The sequence below is a fragment of the Argentina silus genome (assembly GCF_951799395.1).
Source record: "Argentina silus genome assembly, chromosome: 4".
Taxonomy (NCBI): Eukaryota; Metazoa; Chordata; class Actinopteri; order Argentiniformes; family Argentinidae; genus Argentina; species Argentina silus.
In genome coordinates this window covers 26,057,232-26,072,248 of record NC_139658.1, presented here as the reverse complement: position 1 = coordinate 26,072,248, position 15,017 = coordinate 26,057,232, and positions in this window count along the sequence as shown.

Below are 15,017 nucleotides of genomic sequence, written 5' to 3'. Positions count from 1 at the left end.
CCTGTTTATACTGTTCATACGGCATTCCATATTTATATTTATTCTGCTATCTACCTCATGTTACTGTTACATGTTACTGTTAATATTGCTACTGCTGCTGCTAGTCAGTAGGCAACATTTACATGAAAACACAGCTGGAAGACCCTGACCCTAACAGACTGTGACCCCGATGGTTATTGAAATCTAATTGCTCTCAGAATGACAGTGTGGCGATTATGTGATAACCTTGACAGCCCTACCACCTCATCAACATCCATCTACAGTCCTTTCCTGTACAACATGGCTGCTAACACAAGCTGAACACATGGTCTGGGATGGCTGGGAGGGTTTTGAGGTTAGAGGTCAGAGGAAGAGGCATCAGTGGGTTTTTATTTGTCAGGATTTCTTTTCATTACATTTTGTCTCGTCACCAATCAGACACCAGCCTCTCTTGACCAATCACCAGCCTCTCCTCCCCACCACCCAGTTCCTCCAGGTGTGACCCAGGTGTTTTAATTCTGATACGGACCTGGTGGCTGGGGAAACTAACTTGGTACTGGTCGTTATGGTACCTGATGAGGACCAGGGCTGTGAGGATGTTCTGGAAGCTGGGGAGGGAGAGGAGCAGTAGGCCGCCCTCACACTCAGGGCTGCTCCGTCTATCATCATGATACTGTGTTGATCCCAGAGCGAAGAGCAGCCAAGCCACAGGGCTGCCACCTTTCATCTTTTACACTTATTTGTCCGGTATTAGCACAGGATTGAGTGGCTTTAACTGGACACATGTCACCAGTAAATGGATCTTAGTAAGGTCAAGTCAACTGAGGAGTGCGCTGTTTGCAGTATCCCAGCTAAAGCGTCCCGGCATCCACCAGCAACAGGTGGCCTCTTTATGGCCGAGACAGGCTGGGGTTCATCACCACGGAGAAGAGAGGGAGGAGGGAGGAGTGATTGGATATCAGTGGATCAGACACCAGAGTGCGGTAGGGAGAGGTGTGTGTAATAAGGAGAGGGAATGGGGCTATTAGGCACTGGCTTCTCTTACTGCAGTGTGATGAAGAAAAATGAAACAGATCATCCCATGGCTGGAAATAGAGACCTCTCAGTTGTCCTCGACCCCTCCTTGCGTTCCCTCGGCCACATGATGCAGAGAGAATACCAGGGAGGCCAGCACCCCAACTCTCCTCTGATCAAGACCCCAGCTGGGGGGAGGACCCCGAAGAATCTAGACTCAGTCCCAGTTCCAGAGCACGAGGCTGACTATAAACCGACCCGTAACTGAGTCAGTAGTGCAGACTCTGCCAGCCAACACGTGAACCCTAAAGAGCAAAAGTGTTTTCAGGGCCTTATATTTCCATGTCATTAATCTATGGAAACAAGAGGATCGTTCAACAAATGTATCACGGTGCGTCTGACAGCAGAAGCCACAGATGCAATCTGTAATTGATAAAAATAAAAAAAACGGGATGTGACCAGTTTTCCCTTTTTGGTTTGTTCTTTTGGGAGGTTGTTCAGTGCAGGTGTCTTTGGCACAGATGGTCCACTTTAAACACAAACATAATTACCAAATAGCCTATATAACCCCCCCCCCCCCCCAAGCTACCGTTTGGAAGCTGGAGCAGAACATTAGCCAATGGCGTTCCAGCGAGTGGTTGACACCGACTCCCACACAGAATAATGGCAGACTGCCAAGCAGTGAACATTTTACATTTCTGCTAAATTCTAAATTAGCATGTTTGTAGTTGGTATCATCTCTCTCCTGTCCTAGCACATGCTCCAGGGTCATCTGTTAAACTGCTACATGCCAGGTCGAGACACCACACCAGTATTTATAGATATGAGAGACACATGTAAATCCACATCATCTTATTTGGAATTGAGTATCTGTAGAGTGCATATAGATAAAAGTATAAAAGTATAAAAGGTAGATGTCTTAAAAATCCCAAACCCACCACAAGCACCTTTCTTCCTGTGATCCATCACCTGTGGGGACAATGCACCAGGCGGAACAAAACCCACTTACATTGGCTCCTCTGGAAGAAGCTGAAGTGTGACTGTGAACTTGAATCTCAGTGTGGATGTGGAACATTGATTCTGGAGCATTATATGTATCCTTGAAGATACTTTAACAAGGCCTTTAACAATGCAACAAGGTATTGTTTATTCAGCCAGTATGTATGTCATTGTTTTTTTTATGGAGTGGAGGAAATTCAAGTAATGGCCACTGGAAATATCAACTAAAATGTTACTGTACTGTATATTGATTGTATTTAACCTTCATTTATCCAGGGTAGTCTCACTGACAAAATGTCTTTATCAAGAGAGGCTGGTCCCTAAGAGAGGCTGGTCCTCCAGAGAGGCACAATAAGGAATACAGCACAAAATAATGACAATTAAATGACCACATAAGTCATGTTTACATATTTTTTTAGCTGATACTGTATATGACATCCTGGGGCTGCACAATGGTTCAAGTATGTGTATTTTGGGGGAACATTCTATTTTCTTAGCTCCTCCTTAAATGATTTCCCACATGCCGTGACGTATGGCGTTTCATCCAGGTACCTAGCTCTGAAGTGTGACGTGGCTAGCCTGTTTGTGAAGGGGGTTTGGTTATAATTGACTCTGGGCATGAATGACTGATTTCACCACACTGTGCAGATCTGTCTGGTGGGGGCCGTTAAGGGACAAATGTAAAATGATTTTCACCTTGAAAAAATACTTTCAGAAAAAAGTTGAACATTAATTTGAAGTCCCTTCTGCCTTTAACCAAACATGGGAATAAACAGAGGGTCTGGGTCTCCAGGAAAAGATCATAATAACAAAGGATCATAATAACAAAAGATAATAAACACAATAAATGCCTGAATTTACAATGACTGTACTGAAGGTTTACCACATGTTCTATTGGTGCATCGCTGCTACAGCACTCCATTTACCACAACAGACTTCCTCGGGTTCCACAGGCGTCATGGTAACAGTCAAATTCTCTGAAAACATTTTGTTCTGCACGTTCTTCTACATTCAGTCGTCTGTAAAAAGTGAATAGTTGAATTGTAAATCTGCACAAGCAAACTGCTTAACCAAGAACATAGAAATAAATAAACTACGCCTACTGTTTGTTTACAAATGAAAATTCTCTCTTTTTATAACTGTTGCAAAATGTCTGCAGTTGTACGACAATCGAGCAGGGCACAAAATGCATGGTGGGCAAAAATATTTGTAACCTTTCAATAAACTCCTGACAACCAGTTCTTTAACGACCATGGACTCAAAAATATCCTCTGATTTACATGCTGTCGAGGATGGTGTTCAGAGCATGTTGTTTCAGCATAGTGATCTGGCAGAGCTGTAAATCAGACGTGAAGCGGGAGCCGGAGGAGGACAGGGAAAGCATTTGCTTTTCTGATCACACCAGGAAATTCCCAAACAATCCTAAATGTGACTCCATGATTGAATCATTCTGACAGACTTAACTGAACTGTTGCTGTCGAGTCAGAACCGTTGCAACGCCGTGTAAGGAACATACTCTGGCCTCGGGGTGACTTGTGACTAGACGTTTGCTTCAGGGACAGACCTTTGGGGTTTTTTGTACTCCTGTCCGAGCGGTGATGTAAATCACTTGTATCAAGTTGCAAAACTGAGTACACTATAATATACTATAGTTTACCCCAATACCTTTATAATATAATAATATAATATAATATAATAACTTTCGGAGACTTTGTTTACATGATGGTAGATGTTTACAAACCATCAACATGCTTTATGACAGGTGATGCAGATATAGTTCTCTGCAGTCCCTTAAGAACACGACCTGTCAGGACATGAGGTCACCAATCAAAGAAAAAGCCGGGTTAAAGACAGTTTTTTGTTAACGGTGGCTAAAATGAGCTGAAGTTAGTAGTGTGTGTCTATTTAAACAACTCTGACGCAGGGATTAGCGCTTCTGCTGGACCATAGACTACTTTCAAGGTAAGGAGCCATTTGACTATAAGTTGAAGAATCTTGAACCAACCCTTTAAGGAGGTGACAGGGTGTTGTGAGGGGGCCAGAAGAGGAGGAGTGTCAATTATGAGGCAGACCATTTGAAACAGATGCAGGCAGTTATACTGTAAGAAGCCAGTTGTGAGAACTGTAGTCAAGGAATTTAGGGAAAACTGAGATATCATTGTAGATGGGTTGACTGAGGAAGCGAGAAGTGAAGAAGTCTTGAGGAAACAAGGCAAGGTCGATGTCCTCAGAGAACAGCAAATTCCAAGAAGAAAGTTAATGATGATGATGATGATAATCTCAGCATACACTGGATTTAAATGATGTCCTACATTATGGATGTGAATCCAGAATGGAACATAGGAGCTGACATCTGATTCTATGTTGAGAATGTGATGAGAGCATCCATCAGAGGAGATGATGCAGAGCTGGCAGAGGCGGATGCCTGGTGATCATTGGGTGTTGGAGGACGTTAGCTAAACTAATGTGTCACAAGAGGTAAGGCAGCTTCTCCTCCTGTTGAATATGATGTGTCATTGTTTGGGTAGAACTACAAACACAACCAACTATTAACTCATGGCTTTTTGATTACATTTAATTGTATAGTCACTTTTTACCTGGAGATGACATGGTAATGGTTATTACAAACTGAACATTCAACGCTTTACTTTTTGGTATCTTTTGTTTCTGAAGCAAGTCAGCAGCAGGTGCTGCATTCTGTAACTGAAACAGGTCACCGACTTCACTTAATAAATCTACAACATTTAAAGTAAAAATGTAAAAATAGATTTGATATCCAGATTCATTATATTCTCAAACTACTCCTCAAGGCAGATGGAAAAAAGTGAAGGTTCTCATGGAAGTAAAAAGGTGAAATGGTGTTACAGTATCCACGTAGACCTGCTCTGTGTGTGACAAACCAATTTAGGAGGTTTGAAGCAGAGGTGGTTGAAGTCACAGCTGTAGAAAGCTGCCATTCTGAATGTATTATTACAAATTAAATAAGTGCAGCATTTGAAGAATATTTCAAATTCAACCCCTCTGGTGACAGGCACAAAGAGGCAGAGAGAAGAAATGATTAGATAAAGAAGGACTATGCCTGACCAGAAAGGTGGCTTCATTAAGTTTAATGAAGACATTAATGTTAAAATGATGGACAGAGACAAAACAAATGAAATAATTTATCATTAAAAAGGGCACAATTCTTATCACTCGTTTAAGCTGACGTCTTTTGAAAAAAATAATGTAAAAAGTTTGAGTCCATTAAGAGACTTTATTGTGCACTACACTCCAATAACACCTCTCCTTTCATCACTGTCTCATTCACTCCCCCCCCCACCCCCGCCCCCCCTCCTCCCTCCCCCCTCCTCCCATCCACCCCCGCCCCCCGCCCCCCTCCCCCCTCCCCCCTCCCCCCTCCCCCCTCCCCCCTCCTCCCACCACCCCCGCCCCCCCTCCTCCCTCCCCCCACCCCCGCCCCCCCTCCTCCCTCCCCCCTCCTCCCATCCACCCCCACCCCCCTCCTCCCTCCCCACTCCTCCCATCCACCCCCACCCCCCTCCTCCCTCCTCCCACCACCCCCACCCCCCTCCTCCCTCCCCACTCCTCCCACCACCCCCACCCCCCTCCTCCCTCCCCACTCCTCCCACCACCCCCACCTCCACCACTCGTTTGACCTGGTATGTAAATCCCAGAGGATCTAAATGACTGAATCACATGAGCACAAGACAGTGAGCCCTGTGTGAAGATCCTCCAGCTAATGAAAAATGATCCCAAAACATGTTTCTGTAAATGTGGCAGTTTTATGACGGGTTTGATCACCAATGGCAAAGTTCACTGGTGTTGCAGCGAGGGCCAGGAGGGCGAACGCATGCAGGGAAATTGGCACCACTCAGAGAGAGGAGCTTGGTGCAGGACAAGTCAGGTCTAATTTTGACCTCCAGTGACGTGTTGTGGTCAAACTTACGGTTGCTATACTTTGGCTGTTTTGCCAACAGCAATAAAACTATTGACATTCAATATTTACAGCCAACGTGCAGGTGTGTTCTCTGCAAGTAGTACAGTTATTAATAAAAAAACCCTCATAAACCAAATCCATAACGTTAGACAGCACTGACCTTACTGCACGTTACTAAGTGTGCTTAACTTATTTCCATTACATGCAGTTGTTCATACTGTCAATTCCTATGAAGCATTTTTGGGAGAGTTATTTAGGTAATATAGGATTAATTAATTAATATACGATGTTAAACATATGTCTATTTACATAATGATATATTTATGAAATGGCTCTGAAATACAGGCAGGTAGAGGATTATGTCTTAACAGCTGTTACCTATTTATGATTAATCTAATCACATTTACATACATACAATATATTAATACACAAACTCAATTAAATAGTGATTACACATCCGCTCACATAAGAATGATTTATTGATTTAATTGAACAGAGACCATGTATAATAAAAACATCATGTTCCGAGACAACAGAAGCATGTAGAGGCCTCTGGAGGCCTACAGGTCATGTTTTCATCTACAGTCCTAACTGACTTGAATTACCTTGTTATCTCTATTGTGAGTTCATTTTCAAAAGCAGCAAACAGATTAAATAACTGTATGACATACTATCCACACACCATCTAAACCTTACTGTACCAGTCTGTACTGGGATCATGACTTACTGTACCAGTCTGTACTGGGATCATGACTTACTGTACCAGTCTGTACTGGGATCATTACTTACTGTACCAGTCTGTACTGGGATCATTACTTACTGTACCAGTCTGTACTGGGATCATGACTTACTGTACCAGTCTGTACTGGGATCATTACTTACTGTACCAGTCTGTACTGGGATCATGACTTACTGTACCAGTCTGTACTGGGATCATTACTTACTGTACCAGTCTGTACTGGGATCATGACTTACTGTACCAGCCTGTACTGGGATCATTACTTACTGTACCAGTCTGTACTGGGATCATGACTTACTGTACCAGTCTGTACTGGGATCAGTATGTAAATAGATGCAGGATGTGAGGAACCAGTCCAGTGCTGTGTGGAGTCGTGGATGTGGATGTGGAATGGTGTTGGTTGTACACACACACTGTGATCCGTGTGGTCATGGTGCAGATATGTACTAAGATAAGAAAAGCTCCTGACCAGCAGACAGATGTCCTGCTTCACAAGACTATGAAACATTCTCACACATCTTACCGTGACTAGCCTGTGTCAGTAGGGCAACAGATCACATTTAGAATTGTACATGTCTTAAAATATCCCAGTAACTTAAACAACTGTCGAACAGTTGACATACCAACGTCTAAACCTCTACTACAGTATGTCATATGTGAAACAGCGTCTAAACCTACAGTATGTCATATGTGAAACAGCGTCTAAACCTACAGTATGTCATATGTGAAACAGCGTCTAAACCTACAGTATGTCATATGTGAAACAGCGTCTAGACCTACAGTATGTCATATGTGAAACAGCGTCTAGACCTACAGTATGTCATATGTGAAACAGCGTCTAAACCTACAGTATGTCATATGTGAAACAGCGTCTAAACCTACAGTATGTCATATGTGAAACAGCGTCTAGACCTACAGTATGTCATATGTGAAACAGCGTCTAAACCTACAGTATGTCATATGTGAAACAGCGTCTAGACCTACAGTATGTCATATGTGAAACAGCGTCTAGACCTACAGTATGTCATATGTGAAACAGCGTCTAGACCTACAGTATGTCATATGTGAAACAGCGTCTAGACCTACAGTATGTCATATGTGAAACAGCGTCTAGACCTACAGTATGTCATATGTGAAACAGCGTCTAGACCTACAGTATGTCATATGTGAAACAGCGTCTAGACCTACAGTATGTCATATGTGAAACAGCGTCTAAACCTACAGTATGTCATATGTGAAACAGCGTCTAGACCTACAGTATGTCATATGTGAAACAGCGTCTAAACCTACAGTATGTCATATGTGAAACAGCGTCTAGACCTACAGTATGTCATATGTGAAACAGCGTCTAGACCTACAGTATGTCATATGTGAAACAGCGTCTAGACCTACAGTATGTCATATGTGAAACAGCGTCTAGACCTACAGTATGTCATATGTGAAACAGCGTCTAAACCTACAGTATGTCATATGTGAAACAGCGTCTAAACCTACAGTATGTCATATGTGAAACAGCGTCTAAACCTACAGTATGTCATATGTGAAACAGCGTCTAAACCTACAGTATGTCATATGTGAAACAGCGTCTAGACCTACAGTATGTCATATGTGAAACAGCGTCTAGACCTACAGTATGTCATATGTGAAACAGCGTCTAAACCTACAGTATGTCATATGTGAAACAGCGTCTAAACCTACAGTATGTCATATGTGAAACAGCGTCTAGACCTACAGTATGTCATATGTGAAACAGCGTCTAAACCTACAGTATGTCATATGTGAAACAGCGTCTAGACCTACAGTATGTCATATGTGAAACAGCGTCTAGACCTACAGTATGTCATATGTGAAACAGCGTCTAAACCTACAGTATGTCATATGTGAAACAGCGTCTAAACCTACAGTATGTCATATGTGAAACAGCGTCTAGACCTACAGTATGTCATATGTGAAACAGCGTCTAAACCTACAGTATGTCATATGTGAAACAGCGTCTAAACCTACAGTATGTCATATGTGAAACAGCGTCTAAACCTACAGTATGTCATATGTGAAACAGCGTCTAGACCTACAGTATGTCATATGTGAAACAGCGTCTAAACCTACAGTATGTCATATGTGAAACAGCGTCTAGACCTACAGTATGTCATATGTGAAACAGCGTCTAGACCTACAGTATGTCATATGTGAAACAGCGTCTAAACCTACAGTATGTCATATGTGAAACAGCGTCTAGACCTACAGTATGTCATATGTGAAACAGCGTCTAGACCTACAGTATGTCATATGTGAAACAGCGTCTAAACCTACAGTATGTCATATGTGAAACAGCGTCTAAACCTACAGTATGTCATATGTGAAACAGCGTCTAAACCTACAGTATGTCATATGTGAAACAGCGTCTAAACCTACAGTATGTCATATGTGAAACAGCGTCTAAACCTACAGTATGTCATATGTGAAACAGCGTCTAGACCTACAGTATGTCATATGTGAAACAGCGTCTAAACCTACAGTATGTCATATGTGAAACAGCGTCTAGACCTACAGTATGTCATATGTGAAACAGCGTCTAAACCTACAGTATGTCATATGTGAAACAGCGTCTAAACCTACAGTATGTCATATGTGAAACAGCGTCTAGACCTACAGTATGTCATATGTGAAACAGCGTCTAGACCTACAGTATGTCATATGTGAAACAGCGTCTAGACCTACAGTATGTCATATGTGAAACAGCGTCTAAACCTACAGTATGTCATATGTGAAACAGCGTCTAGACCTACAGTATGTCATATGTGAAACAGCGTCTAGACCTACAGTATGTCATATGTGAAACAGCGTCTAGACCTACAGTATGTCATATGTGAAACAGCGTCTAGAGAGCCTCCATCATGTGTCCTACTGTGCATACTCCGATATAAAACTGTTTACAATGAATATTTACCAATTGTAATATCAGTGATGGAAACTATAAGCCATATGTCACTAAATGATCAAGATGACTGAGATCCTCTTCAGCATCATTGATCAGAGATTAATAAATCTAATCTCATAAATCATAAATCTAATATCCTGCTCTTAAGTGATGTCACTGTCCATGTAATCATTATTTCTACCCTTTGCAGACAGATTTCTCTGATGTGGAACTGACCAATGGTAGAACTGGTTCCAACTCCTGACCAATGGTAGAACTGGTTCCAACTCCTGACCAATGGTAGAACTGGTTCCAACTCCTGACCAATGGTAGAACTGGTTCTTCTACTTTAGCTTTGTTCATATGATCATTCCATCTGTTCCAGCATTCAGGAAAGACAAGTTGAAGTGTATGGTCATTAATTTGAGCTAAGGAGACAGTAATCAATACTGCCCTGCCCCGCAGACTTGACAGAAAACTAACAACCTATTTATGTTTTGCACTAAACTTAATGGGCTAAGTCAGTCTGAGGATGTGTGTTGCACCAACACTGGTAATATGAGAGTGACACGTTTTCTCTCTTGTTCAGGTGTTCTGAGCTGGTTGGACTTAGCAAAGACAGTTTTAATTGTTTTATTTGTATTTGTGGTGAAGTAGTTAATGGACACTAAACAGTTAAATATGTTGTTCGGTATAAAGGCTTACATATCAAAAAGCAGTATTATTCAATTTGATATGTTGGACTATGGTACAGTCTGGACTACTGTTTAGTTTTTGTAAAAAAACTAATTTGTCTTTGAATTGATAAAAACAATAAAAAATAAACAAATGTTTTCACGCACCATGTGGACTCCTTTATTTAAGTATTTAAGTGAACGAATTGCATCTTATTCACACACAAAATGTGACTATGAACTATCATTAGCAATAAGAAACAACATTCAATCTTGTTATTTCTTGTTAAATGGGAAACTATCCACAAGAGATACAGACAAACTGACAATGTCACAGTCCCTGGATCATCAGCACACTGAGGCTGATTAGCAGAACATGTTCATCTACCTCCTTTACCTGTAAACTGTCTGGTAAATCACTCATTACACATTACAAGAGTCCTACTCCAAAGGAAGTGTCAGACCTTGCTCTCTGACCTTCCCTTAGTGGTGCCCCCCCACTTCACTGTCCACCCAACCAATGTCTTTGAGGTGAGGTTTCTCCTCAACACCCCAATACAAAAAACACTTAACTGCTTTTGGCAGTCGCTGGGTCTGAGGAGCGCCGAGCAGAGACACACATTACTCAAAGGATTTATTACCTCGCACAACTTGGAGCAGCCACTCAGATAACCGAGAGGCTAGAGGTCTGGTAGAGAGGAACAGACGAGAGCACTGAGGACTGGGAGCAGGTAGGTTCCTCTACCTCTCAGAATGGGGCTGGGATGAGACATGGACCAAGGTGGAAAAAAATAGGGCTTCTAGCTTTTTAATTGGGCCAGTTTTGTTCTAATGACCTGTGGCTTAAGGGATGGTCAATACATCATTGCCTACTGTACTGTACAGGGAATCTACTGTTTGGGAATCTGTTGGAAAGAAAGAAAGAAAGAAAGAAAGTGAAAATGTTGCTATGAATGTGTGTTTGTGAAAAGCTGATTGTATATCAAATGGGTAGATTTACTGATCTAAAGATCTAAAGATATATGTGGAAAGGGATATGCTTCTGCCTAGTAAACTTGAAACATTGTAAAATGGAATTAGAGAGTACTCAATGTTTTAACTGTTTGTTTTGAATCTTAAACGTTTTAATGACCTATTAAAGCTACTCAAGTTACTGAAAACCATATTCAGCTTGTTATGGACTTGCATACAGTACATGTTTGACAGTGTATGTTTTACCAATATTCTGTTACGTAGAAGCACAGGTGGTTGTGCATAAAATCATTTTAGTTGGGCCTGAGAGTTCTCGCAGTTTGAGTTTCACAGTTTGGAATCTGTGGTGCCGGATGGTTGCTGTGAGGTCATAGCTGTGGGTTGCCGGGTGATGGCTAACTATAGATGGAGGTGTCAAATCAAAATGCAGCTCAAGATTTAAGAGCTTCTGTGGAGGGAGTGGAGGACTAGTTTTTGAAAATAGAAGAAATATGTTATTTTCAAAATAAGATACAAATGTTGTGTTTGTGTTTTGTATGTGTTTGTTTGTTTGTTTGTTTGTTTGTTTGTTTGTGTGTACGTGCGTGTGTGCATGCATGCGTGCACGAGAGACTATTATCAGATACAGAGAGAACATCATCAACCTTTATTTGCATTTGCTTGTGTTGTGTAGGTCATTTAATGGAAACAGAGAGAAAGGGCAAGAAAAGTTAATAAGTAAGTAAGGTCAAGCAAGTAAGGTCGAAGAAATGGGCCTGTGTCCCGATGTATTATAGGAGCAGCATGTCCCAAACATGCCTCCTGAGTCATTTGTGCCTCAATGTGACAGCTCTTAATTGAAAAGAATGGACCAATCTTGGCAGTTCAAATAGTGAGCTTAGCACTCATTTGTCGCCAAAGGCCTTGTCATCAGGACCAATTCTGCATGAGTTATACATCCTAAGGCACATTTAATGTTTGTCACTCAGCTGTGGTTAGTGTACGTGTGAAGAATCATGCAGAGGGACATTTGAGAAGCCAACAGATGCCATTTGAAGAGTACATGGTCAGCCATCTATAGAGGAAACCTGAATTACACAGATCAGTCCATTAGTATCTGAGAACTAGCTACACAGATCAGTCCATCAGTATCTGAGAACTAGGTACACAGATCTGTTAATGTGTCCATCAGTATCTGAGAACTAGGTACATTTGTTTGTTTGCTGTTCAGCGCCTGATGAGATCATGCTCTCCATGGATTCAGCACACTGTCAATCTAGCTGATTCCTCTGGTAGCTACAGTGTTTGGTTTGGTAATGTTATTCTGGTAAAATACAACTGGGCAGATCCAGTTGAAACCAGATGTCTGAGAGAGAGAGAGTTAAAACCTGTCTGTTGACGCCTCTGTAGTCTGTGAATATTACCAAGAGAATACAGTTCAGCATAAAATCAAAACAGCAACACAAAAACAACACAATACCTAAAAAAAGGAGAAATAGGCAGAGAAGAAGGACAGAAGAATTCCTTCAATCATCACTACAAGTAGCACAACATTTCAAGATGTCCCGTCTCTAATGTCCAATGTGGTGGTGGACTATTTAATCTGCGTGGAGTGGCTGGCTGCCAGTCTTGGCAGCGTGTAATTATATGATGAGATATGGCTCCTATTTCTCACTGCGACAGAAATGTTTCCTTTTATGCAGCCTGCCGCACTTATCACAGTAACAGGTGAGGATCAGGGGGACGGTGCACGTACACAGATATCCATACATCTAGATATAACCTGTACCTATTGACAGTTCAGTTGACCACAGGACTGCAGAAGGTGCCATAGTATTTAAAACACAAGGAAATGCTGGAGCTAAACTTGTCCCTGCAGCGTGAATGTGATGAGGTAATTGCTTGACCTATGAGCTGACCTGGTGGGTGGGAGGACAGGCAGCAGGGTTCTGGACCTGAATGACCCAGACGTCCCAGACGGATCCTCTTTCAGGCTGTCCTGCCCTGACAGCCAGGTGTCCCTGAGGCCAGCTGGAGCCCAGACCCCCTCTGCAGTCCAGCTCTGCCTGGGACATACCATTAGGTGTGTGTAATGAGGGGAATGAACTAAAAATAAGGTACTCTATTTTCAATAATGGCAGTGCGTGTGTGTTTACTGAGACGGCCTTGAGGCTGCCGGAAGACCCGGGACCGAGTGGTTAACCAACACGGCTCATTAGGATTCTTCGGTGAATTCTGCGATGTCTCCGTGCAGGACAGAGCAGAAAGGCCACTGTTAGTCCCAGTCTCCCGTAGCAGAGAGAGACTGTAGGATGATGCTTGAAAAGTTGGAGAAAACTCTGGAGAAGCTTATTTCAAAACTATTCCAAATATACCATATGGTATTGATTGCATTATTCATTTTTATTCTATAAACCTTGAGCCTGTCTTAAAGGAATAGAAGACGGGGAAGAGCCGCTTCTGGAATGTCAAGGATTGCAAGTTTTGTGCTATTGAGTTTTCTAGCATCCATACTGTGGCTGCACATTAAGAACAGTTACCAAACGGTTAGAAACATTTTAAACAAATTTCAAGAACAACTAGGCAGCAGAGATGAGAGGGTTAATAAGGTGATCTAGAACAACTAGGCAGCAGAGATGAGAGGGTTAATAAGGTGATCTAGAACAACGAGGCAGCAGAGATGAGAGGGTTAATAAGGTGATCTAGAACAACTAGGCAGCAGAGATGAGAGGGTTAATAAGGTGATCTAGAACAACGAGGCAGCAGAGATGAGAGGGTTAATAAGGTGATCTAGAACAACGAGGCAGCAGAGATGAGAGGGTTAATAAGGTGATCTAGAACAACGAGGCAGCAGAGATGAGAGGGTTAATAAGGTGATCTAGAACAACTAGGCAGCAGAGATGAGAGGGTTAATAAGGTGATCTAGAACAACTAGGCAGCAGAGATGAGAGGGTTAATAAGGTGATCTAGAACAACGAGGCAGCAGAGATGAGAGGGTTAATAAGGTGATCTAGTCTTGAAAGTTTACATTTAGCCTCCCTGTGTGTTCGACAGGGAAGGTATCTGTTATTTTCATGACATACAGTATGCTTGTACTGCAGCATAACATAGATTAGTGCTGGGTCGTAGATTACAGCTGGAGGGATTTTGTCTAATTCTCCTACTCCAATACCATTCCATATGTTGAAGCATAACATGCCACATGCAAATATACTGGATATAAATGTGCTGCTGCTGTAGTTGCACAGACACATCTACGATAAGGATAGACATTTCAAATGAAGCGTTATATTTATGACATCATGCAACTAATGAATGCATGACAGGCTCAGTCATGTGGAGGAGATGGACTAGATGGTGTACAGCAGGCAGAGGTCAAACATCTAACAGGAACATGCATGGATGCAAAGATAACAGCTTCTGTTACTGTATGGACACGATTCATCTTCTAGTTCAAAATGTGACTGTGTCACTCACATGACATATTAGACATACAGTAGATGTGGTCATTCATAACGAGATGTTAATCATAGACACAAAAACCTCAAGTAACATGCAGATGGTACTCACCACTGTCACAGCATTTTCTGAAAATCTATGCTGAGATTTGAAAAGAGAGTTAAAAGGTCTATTCCTAACTCCACCCTCCTTCAACCCCTAACCAATAGGAAGTTTAAGGCTTCCTGAACAGAACAGCCATTAGGTCAAATTTAACAACAAAATAAGGAATGGCAGTGGTGGCCTATCACATGCACAGAGGAGAAGGGGTGCATGCTTCGGTCCCAGAGTGCTGTGTCAGCAGGCCTA